We start from the raw sequence: 12,464 nt of genomic DNA on the forward strand, positions 1-12,464 counted from the left end.
CCGCTAGGTAACTTACATTGTCCAAGTTCCAGCTAGGTAACCTAGATAGTCCAAGTGCCCGTTACCTAACCTATATAGTCCAAGTGCCAGCTAGGAAACCTACATAGTCCAAGTGCCCGTTCGTTAACCTAGAAGTCCAAGTGCCCGTTCGTTAACCTAGAAGTCCAAGTGCCCGCTAGGTAACCTAGACAGTCCAAGTGCCCGCTAGGTTACCTGCATATTCCAAGTGCCCATACGTTAACTTAGATAGTCCAAGTGCCCACTAGGTAACCTACATAGTCCATGTTCCCGCTAGTTAACCTATATAGTCCAAGTGCCCGCTAGGTCACCTAGATAGTCCAAGGGCCCGCTAGTTAACCTACAAAATCCAATGGCTCATTTGTTAACTTTGATAGTCCAAGTGCCCGCTAGTTAACCTACAAAATCCAATGGCTCATTTGTTAAACTAGATTGTCAAAGTGCCCGCTATGGATCCTTCATAATCCAAGTGCCTGCTAGGTAACCTAGATAGTCCAAGTGGCCGCTAGTTAACCTAGATACTCCTAGTGCCCGTTAGTTAACCTAGATAGTCCAATTGCCCACTAGGGGACGTACATAGTCCAAGTGCCCGCTAGGTAACCTAGATAGTCCAAGTGCTCGCTAGGGTATGTACATAGTCTAAGTGCCTGCTAGGAAACCTAGATAGTCCAAGTGCCCGCTAGTTAACCTACATAGTCCAAGGTCCGCTAGTTGACCTAGATAGTCAAAGAGCCCGCTAGTTAACCTAAGTAGTACAAATGTCCGATAGGGATCTTACATAGTCTAAATGCCCGCTAGGTAACCTACATAGTCCAAGTGCCCGCCAGGCAACCTACATAGTCCAAGTGCCCGTTAGTTAACCTAGATAGTCCAAGTGCTGGCTAGTTAACATACATAGAACAAGGGCTCGCTAGTTGACCTAGATTGTCAAAGTGCCCGCTAGTTAACCTAAGTAGTACAAATGTCCGATAGGGATCTTACATAGTCCACGTGACCGCTAGGTAACCTACATAGTCCAAGTGCCCATTCATTAACCTAGATAGTCAAAGTGCCCGCTAGGTAACCTAGACAGTCCAAGTGCCCACTAGGTTACCTACATTGTCCAAGTGCCCGTTCTTTAACCTAGATAGTCCAAGTGCCCGCTAGGTTACCTAGACAGTTCAAGTGCCCGCTAGTTAACCTACATAGTCCAAGTGCCCGATAGGTAACCAACATAATCCAAGTGCCCGATAGGGAACCTACATAATCCAAGTGCCCGCTAGGCAACCTACATAGTCCAAGTGCCCGTTAGTTAACCTAGATATTCAAAGTGCCTGCTAGGTAACCAAGATAGTCCAAGTGCCCGCTAGGTAACCTACATAGTCCAAGTTCCCGCTTGGTAACCTAAATAGTCCAAATGCCCGCTAGGGAAACTACATAGTCCAAGTGCCCGCAAGTTAACCTAGATAATCCCAGTGCCTGCTAGTAAACCTACATAATCCATGGGCCCTTAGTTAACCTACATAGTGCAAGGGCCCGCTTGTTAACCTACATAGTCCAAGGTCCGCTATTTAACCTAGGTAGTCCAAGTGCCCGCTAGTTAACCTACATAGTACAAGGGCCCGCTAGTTGGCCTAGATTGTCCAAGTGCCTGCTAGTTAACCTAGATAGTCAAAGTGCCCGCTAGTTAACCTAAGTAGTCCAAATGTCCGATACGGATCCTACATAGTCCAAGTGCCCGCTAGGTAACCTACATAGTCCAAATGCCCTTTCGTTAACCTAGATAGTCAAAGTGCCCGCTAGGTAACCTAGACATTCCAAGTGCCCGCTAGGTTACCTACATAGTCCAAGTGCCCGTTCTTTAACCTAGATATTCCAAGTGCCCGCTAGGTTACCTAGACAGTCCAAGTGCCCACTAGTTAACCTACATAGTCCAAGTGCCCGATAGGGAACCTACATAATCCAAGTGCCCGATAGGGAACCTAAATAATCCAAGTGCCCGCTAGGCAACCTACATAGTCCATGTGCCCACTAGGCAACCTACATAGTCCAAGTGCCTGTTAGTTAACCTAGATAGTCAAAATGCCTGCTAGGTAACCTAGATAGTCCAAGTGCCCGCTAGGTAACCTAGATAGTCCAAGTGCCTGCTAGTAAACCTACATAATCCATGGGCCCGCTAGTTAACCTACATAGTGCAAAGGCCCGCTAGTTAACCTAGATCGTGCAAGTGTTCGCTAGTTAACCTACATACTCCACGTGCCCGCTAGGTAACCTAGATAGTCCAAGTGCCCGCTAGGGATCCTTCATAATCCAAGTGCCTGCTAGGTAACCTAGATAGTCCAAGTGCCCACTAGTTAACCTAGATAGTCCTAGTGCCCGTTAGTTAACCTAGATAGTCCAAGTGCCCACTAGGGGACTTACATAGTCCAAGTGCCCACTAGTTAACCTACATAGTCCAAGGTCCGCTAGTTAAGCTAGATAGTCCAAGTGCCGCTAGGTAACCTAGATAGTCCAAATGCCCGTTCGTTAACCTAGATAGTCAAAGTGCCCGCTAGGTAACCTAGACTGTCCAAGTGCCCGCTAGGTTACCTACATATTCCAAGTGCCCGTACGTTAACCTAGATAGTCCAAGTGCCCGCTAGGAAACCTACATAGTCCAAGGGCCCGCTAGGTAACCTAGATAGTCAAAGTGCCTGCTAGGTAACCTAGAGTCCACGGGCTCGCTAGTTAACCTACATAGTCGAAGTGCCCGCTATGTAACCTAGATAGTCAAAGTGCCCGTTAGGTAACCTAGATAGTCCAAGTGCCCGCTAGGTTACCTAGACAGTTCAAGTGCCCGCTAGTTAACCTACATAGTCCAAGTGCCCGATAGGGAACCAACATAATCCAAGTGCCCGAAAGGGAACCTACATAATCCAAGTGCCCGCTAGGGAACCTACATAGTCCAAGTGCCCGCTAGGCAATCTACATTGTCCAAGTGCCCGTTAGTTAACCTAGATATTCAAAGTGCCTGCTAGGTAACCTAGATAGTCCAAGTGCCCGCTAGGTAACCTACATAGTCCAAGTTCCCGCTTGGTAACCTAAATAGTCAAATGCCCGCTAGGGAAACTACATAGTCCAAGTGCCTGCTAGTTAACCTAGATAGTTCAAGTGCCTGCTAGTAAACCTACATAATCCATGGGCCCGCTAGTTAACCTACATAGTGCAAGGGCACACTTGTTAACCTACATAGTCCAAGGTCCGCTAGTTAACCTAGGTAGTCCAAGTGCCCGCTAGTTAACCTACATAGTCCAAGGGCCCGCTAGTTGGCCTAGATAGTCCAAGTGCCTGCTAGTTTACCTAGATAGTCAAAGTGCCCGCTAGTTAACCTAAGTAGTCCAAATGTCCGATAGGGATCCTACATATTCCAAGTGCCCGCTAGGTAACCTAAATAGTCCAAGTGCCCGTTCGTTAACCTAGATAGTCAAAGTGCCCGCTAGGTAACCTAGACAGTCCAAGTGCCCGCTAGGATACCTTCATTGGACAAGTGCCCGTTCTTTAACCTAGATAGTCCAAGTGCCCGCTAGGGTACCTAGACAGTCCAAGTGCCCGCTAGTTAACCTACATAGTCCAAGTGCCCGATAGGGAACCTACATAATCCAAGTGCCCGCTAGGCAACCTACATAGTCCAAGTGCCCGTTAGTTAACCTAGATAGTCTAAGTGCCCACTAGGGGACGTACATAGTCCAAGTGCCCGCTAAGTATCCTACATAGTCCAAGTTCCCGATGGTAACCTAAATAATCCAAATGCCCGCTAGGGAAACTACAAAGTCCAGTGCCTGCTAGTTAACATGATAGTCCAAGTGCCTGCTATTAAACCTACATAATCCATGGGCCCGCTAGTTAACCTACATAGTGCAAGGGCCGCTAGTTAACCTAGATCGTGCAAGTGTCCGCTAGTTAACCTACATAGTCCACGTGCCTGCTAGGTAACCTAGATAGTCCAAGTGTCCGCTAGTTAACCTAGATAGTCCTAGTGCCCGTTAGTTAACCTAGATAGTCCATGTGCCTTCTAGGGGACATACATAGTCCAAGTGCCCGCTAGTTAAACTACATAGTCCAAGGTCCGTTAGGTAACCTAGATAGTCCAAGTGCCCGCTAGTTAACCCACATAGTATAAGGGCCCGCTAGTTGACCTAGATAGTCCAAGTGCCCGCTAGTTAACCTAGATAGTCAAAGTGCCCGCTAGTTAACCTAAGTAGTACAAATGTCCGATAGGGATCCTACATAGTCCAAGTGCCCGCTAGTTAAACTACATAGTCCAAGACCCCGGTAGGTAACCTAGATATTCCAAGTTCCTGTTAGCTAAACTAGATAATCCAAGTGCCCGCCAGGTAACCTACATAGTCCAAGGTCAGCTAGTTAACCTAGATAGTCCAAGTTCCCGCTAGTTAACCTATATAGTCCAAGGTCAGCTAGTTAACCTAGATAGTCCAAGTGCCCGCTAGTTAACCTACATAATCAAAGAACCCGCTAGTTAACCTAGATAGTCCAAGTTCCCGCTAGTTAACCTACATAGTGCAAGGGCCCGCTAGTTAACCTAGATATTCCAAGTGCCCGCTAGTTAACCTAGATCGTCAGAGTGTCCGCTAGTTAACCTGCATAGTCCAAGTGCCCGCTAAGTAACCTAGATATTCCAAGTTCCTGTTAGCTAAACTAGATAATCCAAGTGCCCGCTAGGTAACCTACATAGTCCAAGTGCCCTTTCGTTAACCTAGATAGTCCAAGAGTCCGCTAGGTAACCCAGACTGTCCAGTTGTCCGCTAGGTTACCTACATAGTCCAAGTGCACATTCGTTTACCTAGATAGTCCAAGTGCCCGCTAGGTAACCTACATAGTCCAAGTTCCCGCTAGGTAACCTAGATAGTCCAATGCCCGTTACCTAACCTAGATAGTCCAATTGCCCGATATGCAACATACATAGTCCAAGTGCCCGCTAGGTAAACTAGACTGTCCAAGTTCACGCTAGGTTACCTACATAGTCCAAATACCCATTCGGTAACCTAGATAGTCCAAGTGCCCGCTAGTTAACCTACATAGTCCAAGTGCCCGCTAGGTAACCTAGATAGTCCAAGTGCCCGCTAGGTAACTTACATAGTCCAAGTGCCCGCTAGGTAACCTAGATAGTCCAAGTGCCCGTTCATTAACCTAGATAGTCCAAGTGCCCGCTAGGTAACCTAGACTCTCCAAGAGTCCGCTAAGTTACCTACATAGTCCAAGTGCCCATTCTTTAACCTAGATAGTCCAAGTGCCCGCTAGGAAACCTACATAGTCCAAGGGCCCGTTAGGTAACCTAGATAGTCCAAGTGCCTGCTAGTTAACCTAGAATCCAATTGCTCTCTAGTTAACATACACAGTCCAAGTGCCCGCTATGTAACCTAGATAGTCAAAGTGCCCGTTAGGTAACCTAGATAGTCCAAGTGCCCGCTAGGTAACTTACATTGTCCAAGTTCCAGCTAGGTAACCTAGATAGTCCAAGTGCCCGTTACCTAACCTATATAGTCCAAGTGCCAGCTAGGAAACCTACATAGTCCAAGTGCCCGTTCGTTAACCTAGAAGTCCAAGTGCCCGTTCGTTAACCTAGAAGTCCAAGTGCCCGCTAGGTAACCTAGACAGTCCAAGTGCCCGCTAGGTTACCTGCATATTCCAAGTGCCCATACGTTAACTTAGATAGTCCAAGTGCCCACTAGGTAACCTACATAGTCCATGTTCCCGCTAGTTAACCTATATAGTCCAAGTGCCCGCTAGGTCACCTAGATAGTCCAAGGGCCCGCTAGTTAACCTACAAAATCCAATGGCTCATTTGTTAACTTTGATAGTCCAAGTGCCCGCTAGTTAACCTACAAAATCCAATGGCTCATTTGTTAAACTAGATTGTCAAAGTGCCCGCTATGGATCCTTCATAATCCAAGTGCCTGCTAGGTAACCTAGATAGTCCAAGTGGCCGCTAGTTAACCTAGATACTCCTAGTGCCCGTTAGTTAACCTAGATAGTCCAATTGCCCACTAGGGGACGTACATAGTCCAAGTGCCCGCTAGGTAACCTAGATAGTCCAAGTGCTCGCTAGGGTATGTACATAGTCTAAGTGCCTGCTAGGAAACCTAGATAGTCCAAGTGCCCGCTAGTTAACCTACATAGTCCAAGGTCCGCTAGTTGACCTAGATAGTCAAAGAGCCCGCTAGTTAACCTAAGTAGTACAAATGTCCGATAGGGATCTTACATAGTCTAAATGCCCGCTAGGTAACCTACATAGTCCAAGTGCCCGCCAGGCAACCTACATAGTCCAAGTGCCCGTTAGTTAACCTAGATAGTCCAAGTGCTGGCTAGTTAACATACATAGAACAAGGGCTCGCTAGTTGACCTAGATTGTCAAAGTGCCCGCTAGTTAACCTAAGTAGTACAAATGTCCGATAGGGATCTTACATAGTCCACGTGACCGCTAGGTAACCTACATAGTCCAAGTGCCCATTCATTAACCTAGATAGTCAAAGTGCCCGCTAGGTAACCTAGACAGTCCAAGTGCCCACTAGGTTACCTACATTGTCCAAGTGCCCGTTCTTTAACCTAGATAGTCCAAGTGCCCGCTAGGTTACCTAGACAGTTCAAGTGCCCGCTAGTTAACCTACATAGTCCAAGTGCCCGATAGGTAACCAACATAATCCAAGTGCCCGATAGGGAACCTACATAATCCAAGTGCCCGCTAGGCAACCTACATAGTCCAAGTGCCCGTTAGTTAACCTAGATATTCAAAGTGCCTGCTAGGTAACCAAGATAGTCCAAGTGCCCGCTAGGTAACCTACATAGTCCAAGTTCCCGCTTGGTAACCTAAATAGTCCAAATGCCCGCTAGGGAAACTACATAGTCCAAGTGCCCGCAAGTTAACCTAGATAATCCCAGTGCCTGCTAGTAAACCTACATAATCCATGGGCCCTTAGTTAACCTACATAGTGCAAGGGCCCGCTTGTTAACCTACATAGTCCAAGGTCCGCTATTTAACCTAGGTAGTCCAAGTGCCCGCTAGTTAACCTACATAGTACAAGGGCCCGCTAGTTGGCCTAGATTGTCCAAGTGCCTGCTAGTTAACCTAGATAGTCAAAGTGCCCGCTAGTTAACCTAAGTAGTCCAAATGTCCGTTACGGATCCTACATAGTCCAAGTGCCCGCTAGGTAACCTACATAGTCCAAATGCCCTTTCGTTAACCTAGATAGTCAAAGTGCCCGCTAGGTAACCTAGACATTCCAAGTGCCCGCTAGGTTACCTACATAGTCCAAGTGCCCGTTCTTTAACCTAGATATTCCAAGTGCCCGCTAGGTTACCTAGACAGTCCAAGTGCCCACTAGTTAACCTACATAGTCCAAGTGCCCGATAGGGAACCTACATAATCCAAGTGCCCGATAGGGAACCTAAATAATCCAAGTGCCCGCTAGGCAACCTACATAGTCCATGTGCCCACTAGGCAACCTACATAGTCCAAGTGCCTGTTAGTTAACCTAGATAGTCAAAATGCCTGCTAGGTAACCTAGATAGTCCAAGTGCCCGCTAGGTAACCTAGATAGTCCAAGTGCCTGCTAGTAAACCTACATAATCCATGGGCCCGCTAGTTAACCTACATAGTGCAAAGGCCCGCTAGTTAACCTAGATCGTGCAAGTGTTCGCTAGTTAACCTACATACTCCACGTGCCCGCTAGGTAACCTAGATAGTCCAAGTGCCCGCTAGGGATCCTTCATAATCCAAGTGCCTGCTAGGTAACCTAGATAGTCCAAGTGCCCACTAGTTAACCTAGATAGTCCTAGTGCCCGTTAGTTAACCTAGATAGTCCAAGTGCCCACTAGGGGACTTACATAGTCCAAGTGCCCACTAGTTAACCTACATAGTCCAAGGTCCGCTAGTTAAGCTAGATAGTCCAAGTGCCGCTAGGTAACCTAGATAGTCCAAATGCCCGTTCGTTAACCTAGATAGTCAAAGTGCCCGCTAGGTAACCTAGACTGTCCAAGTGCCCGCTAGGTTACCTACATATTCCAAGTGCCCGTACGTTAACCTAGATAGTCCAAGTGCCCGCTAGGAAACCTACATAGTCCAAGGGCCCGCTAGGTAACCTAGATAGTCAAAGTGCCTGCTAGGTAACCTAGAGTCCACGGGCTCGCTAGTTAACCTACATAGTCGAAGTGCCCGCTATGTAACCTAGATAGTCAAAGTGCCCGTTAGGTAACCTAGATAGTCCAAGTGCCCGCTAGGTTACCTAGACAGTTCAAGTGCCCGCTAGTTAACCTACATAGTCCAAGTGCCCGATAGGGAACCAACATAATCCAAGTGCCCGAAAGGGAACCTACATAATCCAAGTGCCCGCTAGGGAACCTACATAGTCCAAGTGCCCGCTAGGCAATCTACATTGTCCAAGTGCCCGTTAGTTAACCTAGATATTCAAAGTGCCTGCTAGGTAACCTAGATAGTCCAAGTGCCCGCTAGGTAACCTACATAGTCCAAGTTCCCGCTTGGTAACCTAAATAGTCAAATGCCCGCTAGGGAAACTACATAGTCCAAGTGCCTGCTAGTTAACCTAGATAGTTCAAGTGCCTGCTAGTAAACCTACATAATCCATGGGCCCGCTAGTTAACCTACATAGTGCAAGGGCACACTTGTTAACCTACATAGTCCAAGGTCCGCTAGTTAACCTAGGTAGTCCAAGTGCCCGCTAGTTAACCTACATAGTCCAAGGGCCCGCTAGTTGGCCTAGATAGTCCAAGTGCCTGCTAGTTTACCTAGATAGTCAAAGTGCCCGCTAGTTAACCTAAGTAGTCCAAATGTCCGATAGGGATCCTACATATTCCAAGTGCCCGCTAGGTAACCTAAATAGTCCAAGTGCCCGTTCGTTAACCTAGATAGTCAAAGTGCCCGCTAGGTAACCTAGACAGTCCAAGTGCCCGCTAGGATACCTTCATTGGACAAGTGCCCGTTCTTTAACCTAGATAGTCCAAGTGCCCGCTAGGGTACCTAGACAGTCCAAGTGCCCGCTAGTTAACCTACATAGTCCAAGTGCCCGATAGGGAACCTACATAATCCAAGTGCCCGATAGGGAACCTACATAATCCAAGTGCCCGCTAGGGAACCTACATAGTCCAAGTGCCAGTTTATTAACCTAGATAGTCCAAGTGCCCGCAGGGTTTGCTAGAGAGTCCAAGTGCCCGTTAGTTAACATACATAGTACAAGTACCCGATAGGGAACCTACATAATCCAATTGCCCGATAGGGAACGTACATAATCCAAGTGCCCGCTAGGGAACCTATATAGTCCAAGTGGCCGCTAGGCAACCTACATAGTCCAAGTGCCCGCTAGTTAACCTAGATAGTCCAAGTGCCTGCTAGTAAACCTACATAATCCATGGGCCCGCTAGTTAATCTACATAGTGTAAGGGCCCGCTAGTTAACCTAGATCGTGGAAGTGTCCGCTAGTTAACCTACGTAGTCCACGTGCCCGCTAGGTACGCTAGATAGTCCAAGTGCCCGCTAGGGATCCTTCATAATCCAAGTGCCTGCTAGGTAACCTAGATAGTCAAGTGCCCGCTAGTTAACCTAGATAGTCCTAGTGCCCGTTAGTTAACCTAGATAGTCCAAGTGCCCACTAGGCGACGTACATATTCCAAGTGCCCGCTAGGTAACCAGATAGTCCAAGTGAGCACTAGGATATTTACATAATCCGAGTGCCTGCTAGGAATCCTAGAGAGTCCAAGTGACCGCTAGTTAACCTACATAGTCCAAGGTCCGCTAGTTAACCTAGATAGTCCACGTGCCCGCTAGTTAACCTACATAGTACAAGGGCCCGCTAGTTGGCCTAGATAGTCCAAGTGCCTGCTAGTTAACCTAGATAGTCAAAGTGCCCGCTAGTTAACCTACGTAGTACAAATGTCCGATAGGGATCCTACATAGTCCAAGTGCCCGATAGGGAACCTACATAATCCAAGTGCCCGATAGGGAACCTACATAATCCAAGTGCCCGCTAGGGAACCTACATAGTCCAAGTGCCCGCTAGGTTACCTACATAGTCCAAGTTCCCGTTCTTTAACCTAGATAGTCCATGTGCCCGCTAGGTTACCTAGACAGTCCAAGTGCCCGCTAGTTAAACTACATGGTCCATGCCCGATAGGGAACCTACATAATCCAAGTGCCCGATAGGGAACCTACATAATCCAAGTGCCCGCTAGGCCACCTACATAGTCCAAGTGCCCGCTAGGCAACCTACATAGTCCAAGTGCCCGCTAGGCAACCTACATGGTCCAAGTTCCCTTTAATTAACCTAGATTGTCAAAGTGCCTGCTAGGTAACCTAGGTAGTCCAAGTGCCCGCTAGGTTACCTACATAGTCCAAATGCCCGCTAGGGAAACTACATAATCCAAGTGCCTGCTAGTTAACCTAGATTGTCCAAGTGCCTGCTAGTAAACCTACATAATACATGGGCCCGCTAGTTAACCTACATAGTTCATGGGCCCTCTAGGGGACTTACATAGTCCAAGTGCCCACTAGTTAACCTACATAGTCCAAGGTCCGCTAGTTAACCTAGATAGGCCAAGTGCCCGCTAGGTAACTTACATAGTCCAAGTGCCGCTAGGTTACCTAGATAGTCCAAGTGCCCGCTAGGTAACCTAGACAGTCCAAGTACCCGATAGGGAACCTACATAGTCCAAGAGCCCGCTAGGGAACCTACATAGTCCATGTGCTCGCTAGGCAACCTACAGTGTCCAAGTGCCCGTTAGTTAACCTAGATAGTCAAAGTGCCTGCTACGTAACCTAAATTGTCCAAGTGCCCGCTAGGGAACCTGCATAGTCAAAGTGCCCGCTAGGTAACCTAGATAGTCCAATTGCCCGTTAGCTAACCTAGATAGTCGAAGTGTCCGCTAGTTAACCTACATAGTCCAAGTGCCCGTTCGTTAACCTACATAGTACAAGGTCCCGTTAGGTAACGTAGATAGTACAAGTGCCCGCAAGGTAACCTACATAGTCCAAGTGCCCGCTAGGTAACCTAGATATTCCAAGTTCCTGTTAGCTAACCTAGATAATCCAAGTGCCCGCTAGGTAACCTACATAGTCCAAGTGCCCTTTCGTTAACCTAGATAGTCAAAGTGCCCGCTAGGTAACCTAGACGGTCCAAGCGCCTGCTGGGTTACCTACATAGTCCAAGTGCCCGTTCGTTAACCTAGATAGTCCAAGTGCCCGCTAGGTAACCTAGATAGTCCAAGTGCCCGCTAGGGATCCTTCAGAATCCAAGTGCCCGCTAGTTAACCTACATAGTCCAAGGGCCCGCTTGTTAACCTACATAGTCCAAGGTCTGCTAGTTAACCTAGGTAGTCCAAGTGTCCGCTAGTTAACCTACATAGTCCAAGGGCCCGCTAGTTGGCCTAGATAGTCCATGTGTCCACTAGTTAACCTAGATAGTCCTAGTGCCCGTTAGTTAACCTAGATAGTTCAAGTGCCCACTAGGGGACTTACATCGTCCAAGTGCCCACTAGTTAACCTACATAGTCCAAGGTCCGCTAGTTAACCTAGATAGTCCAAGTGCCCGCTAGGAAACCTACATAGTCCAAGGGCCCGCTAGTTGACCTAGATAGTCCAAGTGCCTGCTAGGTAACCTAGAGTCCACGTGCTCGCTAGTTAACCTACATAGTCCAAATGCCCGCTATGTAACCTAGATAGTCAAAGTGCCCGTTAGGTAACCTAGATAGTCCAAGTGCCCGCTAGGTTACCTAGACAGTTCAAGTGCCCGCTAGTTAACCTACATAGTCCAAGTGCCCGATAGGGAACCAACATAATCCAAGTGCCCGATAGGGAACCTACATTATCCAACTGCCCGCTAGGGAACCTACATAGTCCAAGTGCCCGCTAGGCAATCTACATTGTCCAAGTGCCCGTTAGTTAACCTAGATATTCAAAGTGCCTGCTAGGTAACCTAGATAGTCCAAGTGCCCGCTAGGTAACCTACATAGTCCAAGTTCCCGCTTGGTATCCTAAATCGTCAAATGCCCGCTAGGGAAACTACATAGTCCAAGTGCCTGCTGGTTAACCTACATAGTCCAAGGGCCCGCTAGTTGGCCTAGATAGTTCAAGTGCCTGCTAGTTAACCTAGGTAGTCCAAACGTCCGATAGGGATCCTACATACTCTAAGTGCCCGCTAGGTAACCTACATAGTCCAAGTGCCCGTTCGTTAACCTAGATATTCAAAGTGCACGCTAGGTAACGAAGACAGTCCAAGTGCCCGCTAGGTTACCTTCATAGTCCAAGTGCCCGTTCTTTAACCTAGATAGTCCAAGGGCCCGCTAGGGTACCTAGAGAGTCCAAGTGCCCACTAGTTAACCTACATGGTCCAAGTGCCCGATAGGGAACCTACATAATCCAAGTGCCCGCTAGGCAACTTACAGAGTCCAAGTGCGCGCTAGGT

The sequence above is a fragment of the Tenrec ecaudatus genome, chromosome 10, assembly GCF_050624435.1.
Source record: "Tenrec ecaudatus isolate mTenEca1 chromosome 10, mTenEca1.hap1, whole genome shotgun sequence".
Lineage (NCBI taxonomy): Eukaryota > Metazoa > Chordata > Mammalia > Afrosoricida > Tenrecidae > Tenrec > Tenrec ecaudatus.